Below are 22,514 nucleotides of genomic sequence, written 5' to 3'. Positions count from 1 at the left end.
TTGTAGAGTCCAGGATCAAAGAAACAAGGCCTTACTCACTCCCATGCCACACATACCCAAGGTTGGCAATTAGAGACAGGGTAGGTGGCTCATACGGTCCTGGGTATACACCACAATGCCCCTCAAGTTCCTTATCTAAGAAGACCTTGAGAGCAGCAGTGGGGCATGTGTTTGGGTCCTCCCTGGGCTTGGCTGCTGTAAGATGTCTACACTGCCTAATTGCTGAGCTCAAGTACATCAAGAGGAGCTTATTCCACTGGCAATAAGGAGCCTGTAATCAGCAAAGAGGCAGTTTAGACACAGCCTTAGTATATATGAGACTTGAGCTTTCAGACCTTCTGGAGTTGTAGGCTTGGCTTGATTCTTTATTTCTAAAAATTGCTACATATTATTCTTTATTTTCATGCAAGATATTTAAAATTGGAACTCAGCCAGCTCTGTGCAGGCATCAGTGGATCCATGATGTGTTTTGTATATGTTTAACTGGCGCAAGTGCACAGCTGCTCCCTCCCTTCAGTTTAGGTATGTACTGTGCCATTTATCTGCTATCCTACACTTGAGAAACTCCACAGTTTGGTGTTGCTATATGTAAATTAAAGTGCTTTGGTCCAAAAGTTGTACTATAACTGGAAAATATTATTACAGAATGGTCTGCTTAATTGGGACATGCTCGTCAGAGGGCCTCCTTCTCTGGAACATTTCCTGGAAAATTGATTTATCCTAACAGTAATGATGGCAGCCTAAGTGGGGGACAGTATTGGTCTAACTTTAGCATCTGCCAAGTAGTCAAATTGTGTTGCAGATGATAGTTAAACAACTGTGAAAATTTAAGCTCTGTGGGTCCAAGTGTGTTGCCAAAAAGGCTTGCCAAGTAAAGACACTGTGATGAGAAGACCATCCTCTTTTCCTTTGCACAGTGTACTCCCAGAGCTCTGAGGTACCTAAAGTCTACATGTAAGGCCAATTCACCTGCAACTCCAGTGTCTCTAATGCAAGTTTTTTAGACTCAAGGCACTCCTTAGGCTCAGGCAGGGCATCTCTTGAAAAAATCCAGTTCCTAATTTTCACTCATTTTTTTGACTGTGGAAAAAAAACAGAGTATTTTTTCTGTTGCAAATAGCTCAGAAAGACCACAATAGATCAGAATGGTTTTAACACTATGGATTCCTGTTTGAAATCTTTGGATTTATCTTGTGAATCATGTTTCCATACCTAACAGGGCTACCATTGTGTGGCACTCAGTGGCACCCTTGAAAAAATCTCAAGGCACTCCAGGGTACTGCAGCGCTCCTGTTGAGTGTTCTAATCTATAATGACTTTTAAATGTGGGTGAGAAATATTTCAGGCTCAATAAATAACAGTATATTTTTTGTTTTTAAAAGAAGAATTGTACAGTCGTTTGGAAAAGTAAGTTAAAATGGATATACAATTAACTGACAAATACTCCCTCTTCTTCTTTCCCCTCCCTTGTCCCATCTAAATGGGGTCACTGTTGCAGACCCTGGCTCTCCACTGGCTTCAGTCATATGTATCTTCTTCTTTGAACTCCTTCTCTCTCGTGTCCCTGTCCACTATATCTCTCCATCTCATCCTCAATGTTTCTCTTCTCCTTCTTCCTGGCAGTGCCTTTCTGGTAACTTGTTTTCCCATGTATTCTTCCAAACTCCTTTGAACACGCCCATACCATGCCAGTTTTCTCTCTCATACTTTTTTAGATACCTCTACTACCTTCACTAATCCTCCGATGTAAGTATTCCTTACTTCATCCATCTTCATTACTCCACACATCCATTGGAGCATTCTCATCTCTGTCACATTCAGTCTACTTTCATGAGTTTTCTTCAGGGATCTCTGAAAAATACAAATGCTGTAAAAGTTTGTGAAAAGTTCTTATTAGTATACATGATGGTTTGATTTTCAGAAATTCTGAACGCTTGCCATTGACTTGAGCTGTTGTTGTTTCAGTATTTATGAAAATCAGGCTTTACAGTGCTAATCCTGAGAAGGACTTGTAGCTTCAAAGTAAAAAGAGTTATGGGTACTGAGCTATTCCCAGCATTGTGAATTATTTTGTAAGTAGTTTTTAGGGCTTTAATCAGGATTTAATAGTGAGACTTGTAAGAAGTTAATTACATATCAGTATACTTAATTACTCAAAGTTCTGACATTAAGCATGCTTATGTTACTTAACTACCTTACATTTTTGCTAGAGATTAATAAAACATGTAAGGATTGAATTTTCATAAGAATTGTTCTGCCAATTATAATGCTATGTTAATTGTTGCTTCAGTTTAACTGTGCTATTGAAAAAATGTGTAACATTATAAATGCTCTATTAAAACCTTCATCATCTTATTTCTATCACAATTAAAAGCTTAGGGCGTGCGTAGATGAAACAGAGGCCCTAAATTGAAGCAGTGGGTTTTTAAAAACACCACTGCTTCAATTTAGGGCCCATTAAACTCCAGTGTTGTGCATATACCCCATTGACTTACCTGCTTCTCCAGCAGCAGGGGGGCGGGTGCGAGCTACCGGCAGGTGGAGCAGTCCCTGAGCTGCACGGGTGGGGGGGAGGGGGCAGGTGTTGTCGGTGCTTCCCTCTGGGGCAGCGATGGGCCCCTCCTCCCCCAGGTGGCACCTGCCTGCAGGCACCTACGGTCGGGCGGTCCCAGGGGGCACTGCAGCTGCAGAGGGAAGCACCAGGCCCCCACTCAGATCAACTCAGGCAGGCAGGCTCCAGGGGGTGGGGAACAGGCTCGTTGCTTTTCGTGCGTGGAACTACTTTCCCAGGCTGCCTGCAGGGCTTCCTGCAGAACCATGGAGGTGCATGGAGCCCGGTGCTTCGGTCTGTGGCTGTAGGGGCAGCAAAATAAAACTCCTTGGAGAAGTTTTAGTTTGCTGTGCCCCAAGTCATTTAAGGCACATTATGCTGTCAAATTTCCTACAGCGGCTGGAATTAATGCACAATACGCTGCTGAGGTGTGCAAACACAAATACCATTAAAGAAGTGCAAAAGCATTTAGCCCGCTTTAAAGTGTTGTGCACACACGCCCCTGATTTCATCTACACATAGCCTTAGTCACAAACCATGTCAAACATTGCCCTGTGTTATTTGCAAGTGTGGAAAGACAAAAGTACATGAGACATTTACTACACAGTTGACTAATTAGCTGTGCAGTAAATGTCTTGCTGTCTACACGTGTGCCCCTATTAAGCTTGAGTAAATTAATTTACCCTGCAGCAGGACAGTACTTGTAAATACAAGTACTGTCCTGCTGCAGCGTAAAAAAATCCAGAGCAGCACACATGTAGACACTGCCCAGCTGGCTGGGGCATGAGAGTGCTTCAGTGCAGACACTGCTTTCTGGCTAGCCCCAAACTGAATCTCCCTCATGCCCCAGCCAGCCCCTCTGCAGAACATTGATCTGGGGGGCAACCTAGGGCCTCCTGCCAGGCAGAGCTGCTCCACTGAGGCTGCACATGCTGTTCCTGAATAAACTGCGGAGCTTATTGCTCTGTAGTTTATTGCTCCTGGGCACACATTCAAACAGTGTACCTGGGAGCAATTAACTCTGGAGCAATACGTTCCGCAGTTTATTCAGGTACTGTAATTGCTCTTGTAGATGTGCCCAAACTGATGCAATAAGGTCCATTGAAAATATTTCAAGGTAAAAGTGTATCTTTTTCAATTCCTTTGTCTGGTATTATTAGAATTTTGCAATCTAGTAAATTTGTCTTTAAAACTGCTAAAATAATTTTGTGGGCATTTGAAAAATTATACCAAAGAAAGGTGCAGTATTAATGATGGGTATTCATATAGAATAGCTCAAAATACTTGTCCCACTGGTAATATCATTCTTTTCTGTGGATGGTTTATTGGTCTAAGATCTCTAATCAAAAGACAACACTCAGCTAGCTTGCCTTTTCCTATATTTATCTAGTTTTCTGTTGAAAGTGATGAAATGACACTTTCCTTTATGAAGGAAAATCATAGTCTTTCAATAATCTAAGCTTTGGAAGCTTCATTTTCATCTTGACTTTGATTTTCTAATAACTGCTAGGAAGATTGCTACTGTAAACAATAAAAAAGTTCAGCAATGCCACTAGTAAACAACAGAATAGGGATTTGTCTTAAATACAGTAATAATGCATTCATTATCATCATCATCAGTCCATTAATCATCATCAGTTAGGCATTTAGATAGCTAGATTAAACCCATGTGAACATATATGTTTTGTATATATAGGAATAGCATGTCTTATATCCTTTTACATGCATTACTTATGGATAGTAATTTATTGGTAGTCCACACTTTAATAATTGCCCCTATGTGACTTTGTGAGTCAGAGGGGTGTATTCTACTACAATAAACTCCTTGGCAGTGTAGAACTCTGTTGCAATTTAGGCATGTGTTTCCATGCAGGGTGGGTGGCTGTGGATGCTTGATTCAGTCCATGACATGCTGTTTCTACTGCTTTGGTTTTTCTGTTTCCTGTTGTCATTGTAAGGTTTCAAAGTACTGAGATTCTTTCAGCAGACTTCCTCCATTTGGGGCAGTCCTCAGCAGAGTCTGTCTGTGCTAGATTGGTTTCATGAGCCATCTTTGGATCCACAGCTAAAGCAATCATGGAAGACAATCATCCTAGACTGCAAGGGATTGCTGATGATCTGGATAACTAGGCATATTTGGAGGCTCATGTATAGGCAGGTAGGAAGCTTTGTAAGCCAAAATCAAGGCTTTAAACAGACTTAGGTGTGTACTGAGTTTTGTGGCTACTGGATCACAGCCCGTCTGAATTGGTTTGCTCTTCATAATGCTGCTGCCAGTATTCTGGCTGAGTCCCATTTATGTACCTAAAGAACCAATCTGGATCAGGCTGTCAGATTAAAACCAAAATTTTTATGGTAACACAGATCCTCTGCTGGAAACCTTTTTTGCACTGTTCTTACAAATTAGTTCCCTTGGGGACTGAGAAATTCGAGTTGGCATGATGAATAAAGGGGGAAAACAATCTTTTACTGAAAGATGTCTAAAACTTAGTCAAAGTTTCTCAGAAATGTTTTTCCTGCCCAGGTCTTTGAATAAGGATGGAATATATATATTCTTTTCCCCCTTTTATCATTTGTTTTTATTTTTTAATTGCCAAAACATTTTTGGGAGTGCAAAAAAATAACGTGTTTACCATATAGCACTTGACCAATCAATTCATTGTCATTTAAAGATAGGTACATATACTCACAGAAACTATTTAAAGCTATCTCAATAAGCACATTTCTTAAAAAATTTGGAAAGGAGAACAAATTACAGATCTTGCTTAGAAACAAAGCCAAAAGCTTTTATTATTAATTTGACAGGTTATGGCTCTTCAGAATAAATAAATACTTAGTTTCTATGCAATATTTTTGACAGACTAATATATAATCTTTCAACTCTGTATTCTTTGTATTGTTGCTAATGGCAGTGAAGAATTAAAATCAAGAGAAGGATATATCTAATGATATACCAAATTTCATGCCACAGTTATCTTTCTATAGGAGATTTACACACCATGAAAATAGGGATTTATAATGGAAACACTTACAGTCTTGCCAGCTCATTTCCTTCATCCGAATCATAAGATGATTTTTTTTCTTTAAGTTCAGGCTCCCAGAGCAGCAGTGATAGAGGAATTTGTTTGGTGAACTTCTCGCTAGCATGTTGTTAGCTATTTCTTTGCAAATATATTACTCCAAACATACAAATGACTTTTATTTGGATAAAATATGTTCCAATGTACCTGCCCCACAGAAGGGTTATGTGCACAATAAAACCTCCAGTATTTGCATGAGGCATAGTACTGTACAAAAAATATGTATACTGCCATATACTTGGTATGCAAATGATGCCCAGTTTTGGATTTTTCTTTCATGTGACCTCTTGGAGACACTAGTTTGAAGGGCCCAACATCTGCTAGAAGCTTGAGCTTTGATGAGGATGTCAGTAGGGGTGTGCAAAGTGGGCCCTATTTGATTTGGATTTAGATTCAGCCAGAATCAAAGACAGTGATTTCATTAGTTGATTCGGATCACTGGCCCTGTCGATTCAGCTGAATCTGAAGATTCGATGCTGATTTGGAGAATCAGCAATTCAGACATAGACACAGCTTTAAAAGTTTTTCTACATACCTCAAGGTACCAGCACGGCTTGTGAACGCTGTGATGGTTGGGCAGATGGACTGTCCCACACGATTGGGGGAGGGCCCTCCACGTGTTTGGTGGCAAACCCAGAAGTGGACTAGAAGTACTTCTGGTCCACTTCTGGGTCTGCCAGGGAGCATGCATGACCCTCCCATGTCCCCCCCACCGGGTTGGCAATTGGCCATAGGGGGACCCTGGGTCCCCAGACCCAGGAGGCACCAGTCACTGACCTGGGGGAGTGTGGGGGGGGGCACAGCGTGCGGTGGACCCGGAAGTGGACTGGAAGTGCTTCTGGTCTACTTCTGGGTCTGCTGGTGAGCGCACTGGGCCCTCCCCGCCCCACCCGCCCCCACTTCTGTGAGACACTCCATGCACCCCAGTATCACAGCATTCATGAGCCGCCTACTACATAGAGGTATGTAGAAAAAACATTTAACGTTGTGTCTATGTCTGAATTGCCGAATCTTTCTGAATCTCTCTGAATTGATTCAGAGGGTTCTGATTTGATACAGACAGATTAAAGGGTTTTCTGATTCAATTCAGATTTGGAGATTCAGCCACCAAATCAGGCTGATTCTCCACCAAATCGAATCAGGGACCGAAGCTTTGCACAGCCCTAATGTCTAGCTGAGACTCAACCAAGGACAAACTGAGGCAATATAGTGATGGCCCTACAGAGTTACCAGAAGAATTGGGTTGGACTATATGTGTGTGTATATTTGAAGGTGTAAAGGCCATCACTTATGAAGCAGGTTAGCAAGTTAAGTGTTCAACTATATTGCCAAATAGTAACTATGAATAGAATCAACTTTTTATATCCCTGCTCAGTGTAGTGAGGCTGACCATTCAGCTAGAGGCATTGTTAACATTGTCTATTACTATTTACATCATAAGACACTATATTTGGTGAAACATTTTGAGATTAATCAGGGTATGGACAAATGTATGTTTTCACTGCTTGACTGGAGAAGAGGAGCAGCTGCTTAGGAGTGGAGCTGTTAAAATCTCACTCTTATACCTGAATACAAGTGAGCTAGATTGCCCAACTTTGAAGTTGGATGAAGGAGGGTTAAAGTTTGAGTGATTTTGCTACACTTGTCTCACTACAGAATCATATGGCATCATAACAGCTTGTATCTGTATTCTTCAATATCAATACAACAGCTATATCTATCTGTCCCCTCAAAACTGATGCTAGTATTAGATATGACTACTTGATTATTTACAGCATTTAACACTGTAGGCATTATAAACAATAATGTGATCTGTGATAGACTTTTAAGTAAAGTTGACTATGTTGGTTTTAATCTTTTATGCCAGGGCATCTGGCATAAAAGATAACAGCATCTGGTTATCTTAGAGCCTGTCTATTTCTTTGTGGGATATTTTCAGAGCTAGGCTCAGCTGAGATAATCAGGCTAGAGTCCCCAAGGCTGAAGTGAGAAGAGGCTGCTGGAATGGTACCTTGTTGAGTGTGTGAGAGGCCCCAGGTTTGGAACTTGTTTCCCAAACTGATATTCTCTAAACAAAGTTAGTTAAGCTACTAGATTTAGTAGCTCACATTTTTTCTAGGCATTTTACTACGAGGTGGGGGATAAAGGAGTCCACATTATCTGGGAGGTCTTTTGAGCATATTATACTCTTCCTAGGGAAGAGGCTGCCTTTTAACATTAATTTATACAGTGCATTGCATTAGGAAAATCCTAGGGCTCAAAATTCAAGCCTCACAGGCCATGGGGTCAGTCTCTGGGCCAGATCCAGCTTAGGGTCAGTGCACAGGGTCAATTTACAGGTACGATCTCGCTCCCCGGCAGAGTCCTACGTGCTGGATCTGGCCCCAATGTGACCCCAATGCTGGAAGACCGTCATATGGTCACTAGGGCTCAGCATGGATCCATAAATATTGTGGCAGCATTCATTGCCACAGCTCTGGGAGCAATTAATGCTAACACTGCTCTCCTGCTGCCAAATTTTTTGACCCATTTTTGGGCCCATCTGACCCTGTGCACCAAATTTAGCCTGTGGGCTGGAGTTTGAGTACCACTTCCCTAGGGAGATCTACATCTGGGCCCTGATTCTCTAAGGAAGGGAGACTCAATATTTGTTAAGGCATGAGTCTGTTTGTCTATAATAACTTGTGGTGTCAGTATATCTTCTGGGAAACCATAAATTTGAACTTTGCAAAAATTTCTAGACAGTGGTCTGTATGGTCAGTGCCTTTTCAAAATCAGTGAAGCTGAATAGTTGTTGGCTTCTGGATTAACGGATGCTTTTATATAATTTGTCTTGGGGGCTAGGGACAGATGTTACACATAAACTGGTTTAAGTGATCAGAAACTGGTTCAAACCTGTAACAGAACAGATGTTTAGTGCACATAAATTGGCTTGAAAATGGCTGAAACCAGTTTGAGGTAAAACCTGGTTGAATGTAGTATCAGACTTAACTGATTTGGGTCAAGCCGGTTTATGCAATGTCTGTCCCAGACCCCTTACTGGTTTAAGTTAAATAAGACACCCCCAGCATCCCGGCATGCTCTCTGGGCTGGGTGGAGCTCTCTGCTAGACAACAGGGCTGGCCCCTCCCCTCTGCTCCCTGGCTGGAGCTCAGCACAGACTGCAGGCATCCCTGCTCCCTCCCTCCCTCCCCTCCCTTACTCTCTGCCTTGCAGACACCTCTCAGCATTAGCTAGCAGACCACATGCTGACTATGGTTTTCTTAATGGGCTGATAACCACTTAGGGGTGATAAACATAGTTATCAATTTCCTGCTGAGCTGGTCAGGAGAGGGGGGGAACCCCTCTTTGATCAAAGCGTCCTGCTGGGTCCTGGTCACACCCCACTCAGCTCAGCACTGGAAGGGAAGGGAGGCTTGCTCTAGTGTCCCCCAGCTTCTAGCCTGAGCCACTGCAGGCATGTGGCTGCATTTCTGGGATGTCTGTGCAGTTACAAAGTGATTTTGCCTAGACAGATTACACTAATCTGCAAAGATTTAATCAATTCAGGCTCAGACTTTTTGAATGTCTTTCCCTGGCCAAGGTGAATGCAAATCTGCCTGCTCCTAAAACCTCATTCTTTCCAGTATAAGTATTCAATTTCCTTAGGGTAGAGGATTACTCTAGTCACTAAGAGCAAAGTAGTGCCCCTGCAGTCCCCACATTTTTTCTACTCACCCTTCTTTAGCAATATTTCTGCTGTTCTCTTTCAACTTTCTTGAAAGACTTCCTCGCAGTCCCAGATTTTGCATACTAATTTATATAGGTGTGTATATATGTATACACACACACACACACGCATGCACACACACATACATTATCCATCTCTGTTACAAGAAGACTGTCCAGGCTTGGGTGGTTGAGTAATTGCTGAATGTTCCTTCCTTCTTTTCCACCTCACTTGTCAAGACTTACCATCTTTACTTTTAATGTTGCTTCCACAATTTGTAAATTTACCAGTTTATTTCTTTGTAGCTATATGCACTTTATTATACATCATTCCTCTTCTTAGCTTTCTCTGACTCTCACGTCCATTCTTAAACCCCTCTTTTAGTGTCATTTCTTATATTTACTATAATTTCTTATAGTAATTTCTTGGCTTTGATTTCAGATATATATATATTGTATTCACTCCCATCTTCCTTATGTTTTATTCTGAGTCTTCTCTCTTCTACCAAGTGTGACTTCCTTTTCATAGCTTTCCTGTTTTCTGGTTATTTGGGAATCTTTCTACCCAGACACTCATGATGATGCCTTTAAGTATCTTTCATAACTCTTCTACCATTTCCACCAGTTGCCTGAAAATCATTTGCCTCTGTAGGATCAGGCCACTTTTCTACATCATGCTGTTGCTTTTTATTTCTTATTCATGGTTTGCTTTCAGAAATCATAAAACTAGTTGTTGGATGCTCTCTGTTAGAGGCTTTAACATCTTGTATGGATTTTGTCCATAGACCACTCACCAGGACATAGTCAGTCCTATTTCCATACATCCTATCTGGGAATTTCCATGTGTCTTTGTGAATATCTTTAGATGGATATGTCATTCCCTATGCCACCAAATCATTAGCCAGTGTGAATTCCATAGATCTTGATCCATAGTGCTGTTGTCTCCAATATCAAAGACTTACTTTTATCCACTTTTTAACTTTTTACTTCCCACTTTTGAATTGAAGTTTCCCATAACAGTAGTCAAATCATGCTTTGAGATAGCATCTATCAAAATATCCTCTTAAAATATGTTTGTAGAAAATTATTTTTCCATTGTCACTTGCTTCATTGATTGATACATAAACTTGCACAATCTTTGCCTTAGCATGCTAATCTTATAGCTAAACCTTCATTATTCTCTTGTTGACAGGTACCTGCTCAGTTGCTGTTTGGGTTTTTATTTTGGTTTTTTGGGGGGGGGTTCCTATCCTTGAGATCACTAAAGACATTACACACCCTTTTTGGTGTGTAATGTTTTTCTACCTGAGTGCAGCAGTTCAACATCTTTCATTCCTTTACCAGCCTCTCTCTCTCTCTCTCTCACTTTTTTACTTTGTGTGACAGCTTTGTCCACCCCATGTCTTTCTTCCTTTACAGGACATTATTCATTAATTTGTATTTTGTACTCCTACACTAGAACACAAAAGTGATTGCAGTGTAGTGTTTACACTGTGGAGCAGTTTAGGAGAACTCTAGCTGCAGCAACATGGAACATAGTGTGGAGTTCAAAGGAGTTGAGTAAATTATCTCATAATGATCTCTGTGCTGCTGTGTATAGACTACTGCTAGCTCCTGAGTTGATTGATTTAAAATACTTTGTCTTTAGAGAACTATTGTGAAATGTAATGTATTGTAAATAGTTCGAGGTCAGTAGCTAGTGATATTAAATACTGCCTTGATCATACAGGGAGTACCATGTGGGAACAGGATTGGAATATGATTGCCAACATACCAAATGTGAAGTTGTATAAAGCATCCTGAGGTGAATGAAAATTCTGTCATCTTCAAAGGAGTTTGCTGACCTTTGTACTGAGGAAGTTGACTCAGAGGAATCATTTACCCACAGTGCACTGAAGGACAGACAGTGACCTATCGGAAAAAAATAATTATCCAAGCATCTACACTTTTTCCATTCTATTTTCCAAGTTTAATTTTCACATGACAGCCCTATCAGACAAGTTTAGCTCCCTTTAGTGTAATCTGTCATTCTAGATTATTGAAATTCTGTTCTCTATCATTATTTGCATTTCTAAGTAAGCAGTCAATAAGACTAATCTTGTATGTTTGTACACAATTAATGAGCAAGTAGCTAATCCTTTTGAGTTCACTGCCTTCCTCCATCCTTCTCCAAAACAGAGAGTAAAAAGAATAAAAAGAATGTTGAGACTCTCTTTTCTCATTTTAATGGTTACTATAAATTGATATTCATTTCTTTAGCAGGCAAGCATGTCCCATATCCTATTCTCTTACCTCCAGCTCCCGAGTGTTTTACATGAAGATGCTCCTGTAGAGGGCAAATTATAAAAAGCTCCTAGTCTTTTTCTTTGCTTGCTTTATTTCAGTGAATTAGGAAATGTTTTTTATAAGAGCATAGTAGCTTTGTAAAATTCACTGCACTGGAGTCTCCAGAGAAAAGAATATGTCCAGTATTTGTGGAATGAGAGACGGTCTATTTCAATGAACTAAACTTTTCCCTATATGCATATGAACACTATGCATAATTGAATGCAACCTAACATTTCCATTCTATTCTTATGCCTAGGTGAAGTTAAAGCTGCAATAAAGATGTTGAGTGCAGGGGTAACCAGTAAATTACAGAGTACTTCCTATTCCCCACCCCCACCTTTTAAACCCATGAGTTATAGATAATGATAGCAGTTCTAATATAGCTGACTGGTTTTCAGTGCTAGATGAGATTAAATAGAAACATTTTATTGTTATGTCATCTCACTAAAGCAGAGAAATAGAACAGATTTGTAAGACCATAATGTATGAAAAGATGAGTCTTTGTGTATGTGTGTTTTCTAGTAAATTTTGGCTTGTGGTTTTCAGATTGTATACCCCATCAATATAAACCATAACAAAGAAGGAAATAAGTTAAATCTAGGACCACCCTTCTAACCACTGCACAGCAGTTGCCTTTTGTAATCTGGAGACTAAATAATTTCATTAATTAATTGGGGGTGAGAAAATGAATTTTGTTCCCTCTGTAAGTGTTAATTTTCATGCAACCTAATCTATAGCATTACCACTGCCTCTATTCTAGACGTGCCTTCCTCCTGGTGTGATGCTGTTGCAGTGGCATTCAGCAGGGATCTGAGAGAGAGAAAGAGAGAACCAGAGTTTGGGGGCAGGGAGAGGAGGAGAGGGAATGCCAGAAGAGCATTTTCCATTGAGTTGTTTGGCTCTGAAATTTGGTTATTCCTTTGGTCTGATACAGTCTCAATCTGTTAATATTCAGGGTGTGTTTCAAAGACAATTCAACTACTGGGTCTTTTGGAGGCAATTGTGGGTGGAATAGCTTTAAAGCAGTATAGTGTCAAACTTGTTTTGTTTCAGTTATTGCTGGATACTTTACTTTTATTTTGTGGGGTCTTTCTGTGGGTTTATGTTTCTATATCTTCATTTTAAATCATTGTTTGGGGACCTATATTCCTTGAATAAGTGTTTGTTTAAGCTCAAATCAAAATAAAAAAATGTAACATTATTAGTAAAATTTCAGTCATTGTGGGTGATTTTTCTTCTCCAAGCCCAGTTTGCACTAATAAGAGTTATGCAGGTAAATGACATAGTGAAATAACTTCTGTACTTCTGCCATGCTCTCAGGTCCCCTGGGCTCGAGCCCAGGTCTTCTGAGCTGCAACACCACCTAAGAGTGACATGAATGCTTGACTCAGCTCAGCCTGGGCCCTCCCTGATGGCACCGCTATAAAAGTCCTCCCACTTTCCCTTGGGCCTTGTCCCAGCAACAGTGATGGTTACCAGCTTATCTGGGCCACTCCAGCCTTGCCCTAGTCTTGTTCCAGGCTCACCTCTGCCTTGGCTCCCAGTACATTACTCCTGCCTATCCTGTGCTTTGGATTCTCCAGCTCCTGACCTGTGGCCTGGCCTCGGCCACAAACCCATCTCGACCCCACATTGTGATACCTCAGAATCAGATTGATACCCATTACTTTGCCCCTTATCTTTGGCTCCTGAACTTTCAGTATCATAGACTCTCAGCTCCTGAATACTGACACCTCAATATCTGGGTTGTAGCTGTGACATGCTTGCTTAAACTATACTTGCCAGGTGGTCTGATGGTTATGTCTAATATGGGCGATTCTTTCCATGTTTTCTTACCGTTATAAGCATGGTGCAACTGTACTGTTAGAACACCTTCATTCAGTGTTTGTAGAGTTAGGACTTTGCCTCAAAAAAAAAGTCTACTTTCCCCAGCATTTTATCTGACCAGAATATCAAGTGAAAAGCTTGCCTATTCTGACGTGCACATTGGAAGCTAGGACCTCATTTTAAGGTTTCACTCTGCTGGCTGGCTGAATTCTTCATGATGAATTGTACATATCATTTCCTTATTTTAGTGGAGGGAGAAATGCTGTAGGGCTTTGTGGAAGGCCCATTCCACTTGATTGGGGAGCTGGGCTAGGCATAAGCAGATGGATTACTGTCATTCCACTTAGAATGCAACCTGTCAAAAGCAGGGCAAACAGGAATAGCTCATTCCATTTTGGTGTAGACTCTTTCAACACCAATTAATTTGCAGTGTATTTTCTCTTCAGTAAATCCTTCAGCTTTTTTCCCCTTGAGTTGCAAAAGGCTTTACTGAGGCATGTAGAGAAAATAATGAGGATCTACATTTCATCTCAAGTTAAAAGGGTCCAGCATAGTTTGTTTATTAAATAAACTTGATTGGCTTGTATAAGCAGAAAGTACCCCATGTAGAAAAACTACAGTGTATTTTGAATCATAATCCAGTAAACATAAAGGACTCTTGTCTACAGACATGCCAATAACTTGTTTTAACAGTTTCTAACAAATTTTCATAAAATTGACTTATGCTACCTTGTGGGCCTAGACCAGAAGAATGGTTGTTGAGATCTCTTCACCTGTGGGGCGCTGCTCAAATCTAAAAAGAAAGCCTGTGATTCCACTTTCAATTACAACACAACTTTGTCAGTCAAGAGTAACTTCTCAAGTCACTTCCATGTTAAAGAAGAATTGAAGAACAGAGTTTTTTATATGCCATAACTCAACTCTTGAACAGTAGGGGCACCAGTACATATTATACTCATAGTTTCATAGTAGTTTGGGGTCAGAAGGGACCTGAACAGATCATCTAGTCTGACCCCCCCGCTACTGGCAGGAGCACACACTGGAATCACATGACCCCAGACAGGTGTTCGTCCAACTTCTTTTTTAATTTACTCAAGGTAGGAGCGAGGTCCACTTCCCTAGGAAGTTGGTTCCAGATCCTAGCTACCCTAACAGTGAAATAATGCCTCCCAGTGTACTCCATTTGCTTTCAAGTCCAAATTGATGCAAACATCCTCCACTGGGCAGAGCACTCAAATGTACCAGAGATGAGGGATGGACACCCAACTCCTGTCACTATTAAAATGATATATATGCATGGTATTTGGCTGTATGTCAGGTAGACACTTAAGTTGTGCAAGAGAACAGGATATTAGGATGATTCTTTGCGAAAATCTGGGGTGCTGAAGAGAAGCTTTAACAGGGTCACTTCCTATTCTATTACTTTATCTGCTATTAAACATAACTCCTGGCAACCCTGAAGAGTTTCTTCTTATCTTCCTGTCCTTGTTTGACTTTTCCTTGCCATTGAGAACTATTATATGGCTTCTGCCATGTGAGCTGTATCTCACATAGCCTAAGCCAATGAGACAGGCTAGCATGCAAAATGCTTCATGAGCAGAGATGTATTGGAAGCCTGAGAGAGGAAGAAGCAAGAAATAAGGAATAAAGACAGGCATTCTTTGACAGTTTGTGAACACAAGCAGAATTGTATACATGTATTCATAAGGAAGATACAATACATTTAATATCCCATTACCAACTTCAATTTTAATTCTCATTCTAAAGAATGTTTTCAGTAGAAAACTCTCTCTTCAAATGTCCACCTGAATTTGAGAGTAAAACATTTTATCTCTTTTGTCTTTGTATTTATGCTGGTTCTTTTACTTAACAAATTGCTTCGCTTTATGTTGCTTTGGTATGCAAATCACATGGGGTATGGAAGAGGAGGAGTTTGTGAATGTTTATTCACTTCAGATTTCCGTGTTCCAGTTTTATGAAAAAGTTGTTAATGAAATTTATTCTGAAACTAGTAAAACCTTCTTTCTAATTACATTTTCACCATATGTTCATCCAGATGGGGCATACTGACATCTTCTTGGGTACTGTTAAATGACCTTACTTTAGTGGATTTAACCGCTGAAGAAGCTTATAAAAATAGAATTCACACTTTGGCAGAAAAATGATCAGATTAGTTTCTCTTTCTAGGATAATTCCTCCAATTAACTTTTGTGTCTCTGGTAATGGCCTCTGAACGAATACAAACACACAAAAATAAGTAATCTTTTGTCAGATATGACCATTCATTGTGACAGTAGAAATGCAGGGATTGGGTTTTTATTGAAATCTAGAAAAAAAATTAAGCCCTTCAAGATCCAATGAAAAAATAATCTGTTAAAGATCTCTAAAAGAGTTCATTCCAACTGTGAATTATTGCTTTATGTACTGTTTTGCAACACAATGGACAGAGGAAAGGTCTATTTAAAAACTTTTGGTAGTAGCCTCTATATGTAATGGACTAAAATATTTGAATATCTTCTTTCCCAATATCTTAGATGTAAACCAAGCAAAATTTTCCGTCATATGTACATGCTGTAATTCTAAGCAATTTGTATGGGATTTCTGGAAGAATATAAATTAACTCAAAGGTCTTTGAAGGTGCTAGAAGATGGGGAAAAAAGGTGAAGTGAAATATTTCTCCTTTGCTTCCAAAATAGGTCAGGCTGACCCAGTGACCACAAAGAGTTACCATCTTATGGTTTTAAGTTTTATTAATTCTAGTTCTCCTACATCATTATAGATTTAATTATCATCCTTGATGTGCTGGTCTCATGAGAGAAGCTAAGGAATAAATAGGCATATAAACTACCTGATCAATTATGCCTATTCTCACAATTTTATCACAAATCTTAGCTTATTTGATGTTTTATTTAAAACCTCTGTTTGTGAAGACAGGTGACTGCGTAAGAATCACACCTTGTGTTTAAAGACAAATAAGTTCCTAGCACTTATGGAAAGGAAAGCTTAAAAATTTGACCTGAGTGCATTTTGACAGCTCAAAATGCAGAAGGCAAATAAAATAAGCTCCAAAATTTATTCTGGAGGGGAAAAAAATCTTTTTTTTTTTTTTTTTAAGTCAACCACACCATTTTGAAGGCCTTACACGTGATTTTTTAATGTTTGGCATTAGCCATCTTGCTTTTCCCCTTAGAGATATTTATTCCCTAATTCTGTTGACAATGTATTATCAGGCTTCTTGCAGTGTTAAAACCTGTGCTTCATCTCTGAATAAGCTCTCAAAACTTGTTCCCTCTTGTCTCAATCTGGCAGCTTCCATACCTGCTGAAAAAATAGAGAACATATACTACTATGAAAGAAAATACAATAATATTGAACCATACTAAACTAAATAATCTAAATTGTATTTGAAAACGTAGGATGGCACAAGCAAACCATCTCTTTTTCTTTCACATTACTCCATTTATTTTTTTATTGTTCAGAGTGGCCAGTAATACTCATTCTCTGCCAACGTTTTATTTCTGTATGGTTCATGAAGGCTAAGATTTTTCAAAGGATCTGTGGGATTAAGATGCCAAACTTCAATTGAATGTCAGTGAGAGACTTGTGTCTTAACTTCCTTAGGGCTCTTTATAAAAACACAGTAACAGTAATAATAAAATAAGGTTTCTATAGTCAGTTTCCATCCATCTAAAGAAAGATTTTCTTTGTCATTAGAAGTTCTACCTCCCATTCCAGCCAATTACCAGTCACCTATTAATCCAATAGATCTGACATTTCTGTAGATTCTGCCTCCTCTAAATTACCAAGAAGAACTGCATCTACCGTATTTCCAGATAACACCTAAGTTAATATTAAGTTGAAAATATATATCAATAAATTAGATTAAATGGTATGGTATACATGTCATGATCCCCAAGAAGACTTTATAAAACTATGAAATTTAGAGTTCATGTTAAAATTAGAAGAAATGTGAAAAATTAAAATATAGAAGTGTATGGTTAAAGTACCTAAATAGGTTGTAGCATACACTGAAACCACATGGGAGCAAAGGTGAATCCTATAATTTATATAAAAGGGGTACTGAGTGATTAGGGTCACCAGCCAATGGGATTAGGAGATTAGAAACGTATAACTATACACATCAGACTACATACATGGAATATAACATGAGAGGCAGATAGGTATTAAGGTTCATGCCCTGGGAATAAACATAACAGGGGAATAGAAGTCCCCCAGTGGTAAAAACCCTTCAGCAGTAAATAAACAAGTGACAAATACAAAACACTAACAATGGGACATTCACACCAAGGAATCCTGGAGCTCTCTTCCACTCTGAAAGCTTTCAAACCAACCCCCAATTTCCTAAATACCTAGTTACCATTCGTCTCAGACTCCATGACAGGGTCCCTTCCACTGTAACCGGACAGATTGGCTCCGCTGCACACTCCGGCTCTTCCCTGTGTGTCTTACTGGCTGCAGCCTGTCAGGATCAATCCTGCTGCAGCTCCTATAGGCCCACTGCTCACTCCATCAACTACAGCCTGCCAAGATCAGTTCTGTCATAGCCCCAGAGCCTCCGCTGCCCAGCTTACCAATCGCAGCCTCCCCCACATGCATGCTGTCTTTCCTTAACAGTTGGTTTACACACCAAACCCCAGCTTCCCCCAGGCTTCCTTCCCCTTTCCCAGGAGCCTGCCAAGAAATGGAGTCCAAGCTGACAATGCAGTCTGTTACAAACTATAATTGTGCACTGTATTGACACCATGCAATAATCAGAAGCTTGTGGTCTTAATATTTAAGACTTTTTTATTTTGTTTTTGTTTCTGGATATCATTGCAGGATAAAAGTGAAGTTTCCTGAGTGCCTTAACTGTGAATTTTTATAATAACACGTATAACAATCAATATTCCTGTGGTGTATTTTTCCTTAAATGACACTCAACCTGAAATTCCTTTTAACTGAATTTTATTTAGGAAGAACTTTGAGATTTTTTTTGGAAAAATTATACACATGAAGGTAAAAAGTGTATTCAAAGGGTGTGTCTACACGTGCAATTACTTTGCACAAATATATCCTGGATCTTCTTGCTTCAGAGTTTATTCATGTGTAACATGTGGGGCCCGACAGGAGACCTGGAGCCACTCCGCAGCAGTATCCAGAGCAGCATGCCAGCACAGAGCTGCTCTGACCTGGTTCAACATGCTACAGAAGGGCTGACTGGGGCATGAGAGTGCTCCAGTGCAGGGTTAGCCAGCAGGCAACCCCTGCGCTGCAGCACCCTTGTGTCCTGGCCAGCCCTGTCACCATCTACACGTGCTCTTCAGCGCAAAAAACAATGCTGCCACAGGATGCTACTTGAGTTTAACTGGACTACCCTGTGGTGGCATTTATTAGTTTACTGTGACGTAATAGGGTAGCATGTGTAGACGGTGATGTTTTGCTGTGGAGCTAATTAGTCAGCTCTTATGTAGATGCATCCAAAGAATATTTTCCTATATGATATGCCTAATGATTTGAAAATTGATAATATTGACCTTAAAACATATCTTAAAATTTTCTGGGCAGATTCTCCAGTATTCTTTGGTTACAAAATCTCTATGGCATACTGGTGTTATGCTGGATCATGGGTGACCAGGTCTGGAGCCACTAAGAAATTGAGGGGCCAACCAGGATCGGTAAGTGCAAGCAGAGTCCAGGAACAGGTTTGGTCAGGAAGCTGGGAGGTCAACCTAAGAATGGGATCTAGGAAGAAGACAAGTCAGGAGTTCAAGCAGAGAGCAGAAACAGAGAGCAAGCTGGGCTGAAAAGCTTGGAGCTCAGGCAGGAGATCAAGCAGAGAGTGGAGTCAGTGAACACGTCAGAAGGAACAGCAAAACAGCTTGGGATCAAACTAAGCCCTGTTGCCCAGACACTTTCTGTTCCTGTGCAGGATTTATACTGGAAATTAGTCCTGTGTGAAGCAGCTAGTATTTGCTTCAGATTCGGATTCAGCCGATTCGGGGGACAGTGATTAGATTTGGTGATTCGAATCACCGTCCCGATTCCATTCGGCCGAATCTGATTTGGAGATTCGGCTGCTGCCAAATCTCCGAATCAGCCAGGCCAGGCCCGTCCCCCAGCCCTCTCCCAGCCTGGCAATGACTGCCCTGCCTGCCCCAGCTGCCAGCTCTTTGGAAAAAAAAAGCCCTGACTCACTGGGTGCTGCCAGGCGGGGGGCGATCCCTGCTGCCCCCCAATGCCCCACACTGCATGGGGGCTCTGCATGAGCCCCCCAACCCCCTCTTGCTCCCCCAGCCCCCCCTATGGGTGACCCGCCCAAGCCAGCTGTGGACCTTTAAGAAAAAAAAAAAACCTGAAAAAAACCCCCAGACTCACTGCTCCTGCTGGTGGGGAGGCGATGCCTGCTGCCCCCCCATTGCCCCATGCCACGTGGGGGGCTCTGCACAAGCCCCCGAAGCCCTGAGGCTGCTGCAGGAGTGGTGAGTGCAGGGCAGAAGGGCAGCCATGGGGGGTGGGGCTAAGGGAGTGGGTGGGGGTTGGGGAGGGCTGGAGGAGTGGGGCAGTCGGGGGAGCTGGCAGGGGTCCCCCCATGGTCCCCTCCCCACTCCCCTGCCCCTAGTATTTACCAGTTCGGAGTGGCTGCAGTTCCCTGCTGCAGCCACCGGGGACTGCCCAAATCATCAAAGCTGTCTGAATCTGAATTTTCAAAGATTTGGAGAGCTTTGAATTGATTTGGACATTTAAATTGGTCCCCTGATTCGATTCCGATTTGGAGATTCAGCCACCGAATCTGGCTGAATTTCCTCTGAATCAAATCACCAACTGAAGCTTCGCACAGCCCTATTGAGAATTATCAAGTGATCATCACCAGCCACTCTGGTGATAGGGTCAGGCCCTGCCGGAGGCTTCAGGCCATCCTAGATCAGTCTGGGTAATTAATCATAGGGTAGCAATCTGGGGCAAGTGGCTGTGTTGACTAGGTTGAGGTCCTAAGTTCAAGACTGTGGTGTGGCATCTGGCTAGTTAATATGGGTTTAGAGCTGCATGCTGTTGTACTGCCAGATCAATGCAGAGCAGCTGGAGTGGATCTCTATTGTTTACTTTATCCTTCACATTTTTCTTACATTTTACTCTCTACTTTCCCTTGCATGCACATTGCATGCACGTTGCACATACTACAGTTATCCCCTTGTTTGTAAACCCCACATTCTTCTCTGTATGTGGGCACACACAAACCTCCTCTCTCATTCTTCCCTTACTTTTACTGTTAAGTAGAACTGATGCAACAGGCCTCAGGACTGTCATTTCTGCTGTTATTTTTCATAACTGAAAGTTTATCTGTTAGTATTTGTTAGCATGCATAACTGATTCATAAAATCTCCTACAGAGAAACTTTCAAAGAATTGCCCTCTAAAAACAGAAACAGTCTCCCATTGTTCCCAGTGAAATGATTTCAGGAAAGATCACTGTCAGTTACTGGGTCAGGATTCAGAAAGGAATTGAAAATTGTAGGAGATAAGATATAGTTTGAAAAGAGCATTTGGGGACTGCTTTTGACACCAACTGATAATGTTGTTGATAATGTCAGCCATTTTGAAGATGGTCTTTCTTTATGGAATTCTCCTGCTGAAGAGAAACTTTTCATTATGAAGGCCAATGAAAAAAAAAGTTAGTCTTTTAAAAAAAATCAAATGCAGTCTAGATACAATATTTCAGTGAGTTTAAAAAAAAAAAAGAGTTGTTTTATTATGTGTACTATTCTATGAAGATACTTTGGGATAGGAAGGAAAGGTCCCAGATGCAAGGATTTTTTGTGAGATATTTTATTGGATCCATTGTGTAGTTGGGAAAGCTGTTGTACAAGTTTTCAGGCATGAAGTGCCTTTCAGACATGCCTGAAAGCTTATCCAACAGCTCTTCTAATTATACAATTGGTGCAATAAAAGATAATCACAAAAAATCCTTGCCTCTCAGATATTTCCTGGACCATTGCAGCTACACTCCAACCTTACTATAAAAAGATGTCTGACACTGGGTTCTACATTTCTTGAGGCATCCATTTAGAAATTACTACTAACTCCTAAATTACTAAAATTTACTTGCAGATTCTCAAAAGAAATAATCCTATACAACAAGAGTAAGTACTATAATTTTGGGGAGGATTTTTTTTATACATAAGAGAGAGATTGACTATTTCCTTAAGTGCAACACTTAACTCTACCTTCACTGTGTTGCTAAAATTGGCATCTTGATGAACACAGATGAAAAGGACCCCCCAACACCCCTGCCACCCTCCACCCCCCCACCACCACAACCACACACTGTAGGGATATGCCAAAGGTGTGAGTATTCCTCTCAGCTCTATTGGGCTAGGGACAGAAGTTACACATAAACCAGTTTAAGTGATCAGAAACTGGTTTAAACCTGGAACAGAATGTAAGTTCAGTGCACATAAACTAGTTTCAAAATGGCTGAAACTGGTTTAAGATAAACCTGGTTGAATGTAGTATCAGACTTAACTGATTTAGGTCAAACCAGTTTATGTAACGTCTGCCCCAGACCCCTTCTGATTTAAGTTAAACCAGATTCCCCCAGCATCTCAGATGCTTTGCAGCCCTGGGCTGGGCTGTCTGCTGAAGTAGATCAGAGTGGCCCCGCCTCTCTTCTTCCTAGGCAGAGCATTATTACTGCTCTGTCTGGGACTGCCGCAGCTGCCAGGCTTCCCCCCCCCACTGGCTGCTCAAGCAGGGATCCCCCTCCCACCACTCTCCCACAGTAGGGACCACAGCGCAGGGACCTGGCATCTGGCCATGCCCCCCCGCCATGCTAGCTAATGTTGAGAGGTATCTGTATGGGTCTCCAATTTCCCTGGAATAAAGGCAAACAGCTAGTGGCTTGTAAATGCAAATGCACCCTGAAGATAAAAAAAAAGCTTGAAACTAATGAGAGAGCTGTTTTCTTTTGTAGGGCTTGATGGGCTGATAAACTTTGTTCTGACAAGCAACCTGCTAGCTGCAATC

General features: G+C 41.0%; 1 protein-coding gene across 4 annotated transcripts in view; it reads left to right on the top strand.

The window, feature by feature from the left end:
* FRMPD4 (FERM and PDZ domain containing 4) overlaps nt 1-22,514 on the top strand; it is a 490,887-nt gene that overhangs the window by 345,835 nt on the left and 122,538 nt on the right. Inside the window, exon 1 of one of the 4 annotated variants that reach the window (XM_019495130.2) lies at nt 19,069-19,169. The exons of the other annotated variants lie outside the window; for them this stretch is intronic. The gene's annotated coding sequence lies outside the window, so the exon portion shown is untranslated. Of the gene's footprint in view, nt 1-19,068; nt 19,170-22,514 lie in introns of those variants that run through there. 4 annotated transcript variants of the gene reach the window in all.

Source organism: Alligator mississippiensis, chromosome 1, assembly GCF_030867095.1.
Source record: "Alligator mississippiensis isolate rAllMis1 chromosome 1, rAllMis1, whole genome shotgun sequence".
In the NCBI taxonomy this organism is placed as follows: domain Eukaryota; kingdom Metazoa; phylum Chordata; order Crocodylia; family Alligatoridae; genus Alligator; species Alligator mississippiensis.
Note: the sequence above shows the minus strand (reverse complement) of the source record. Positions and strands in the feature narration are given on the sequence as shown.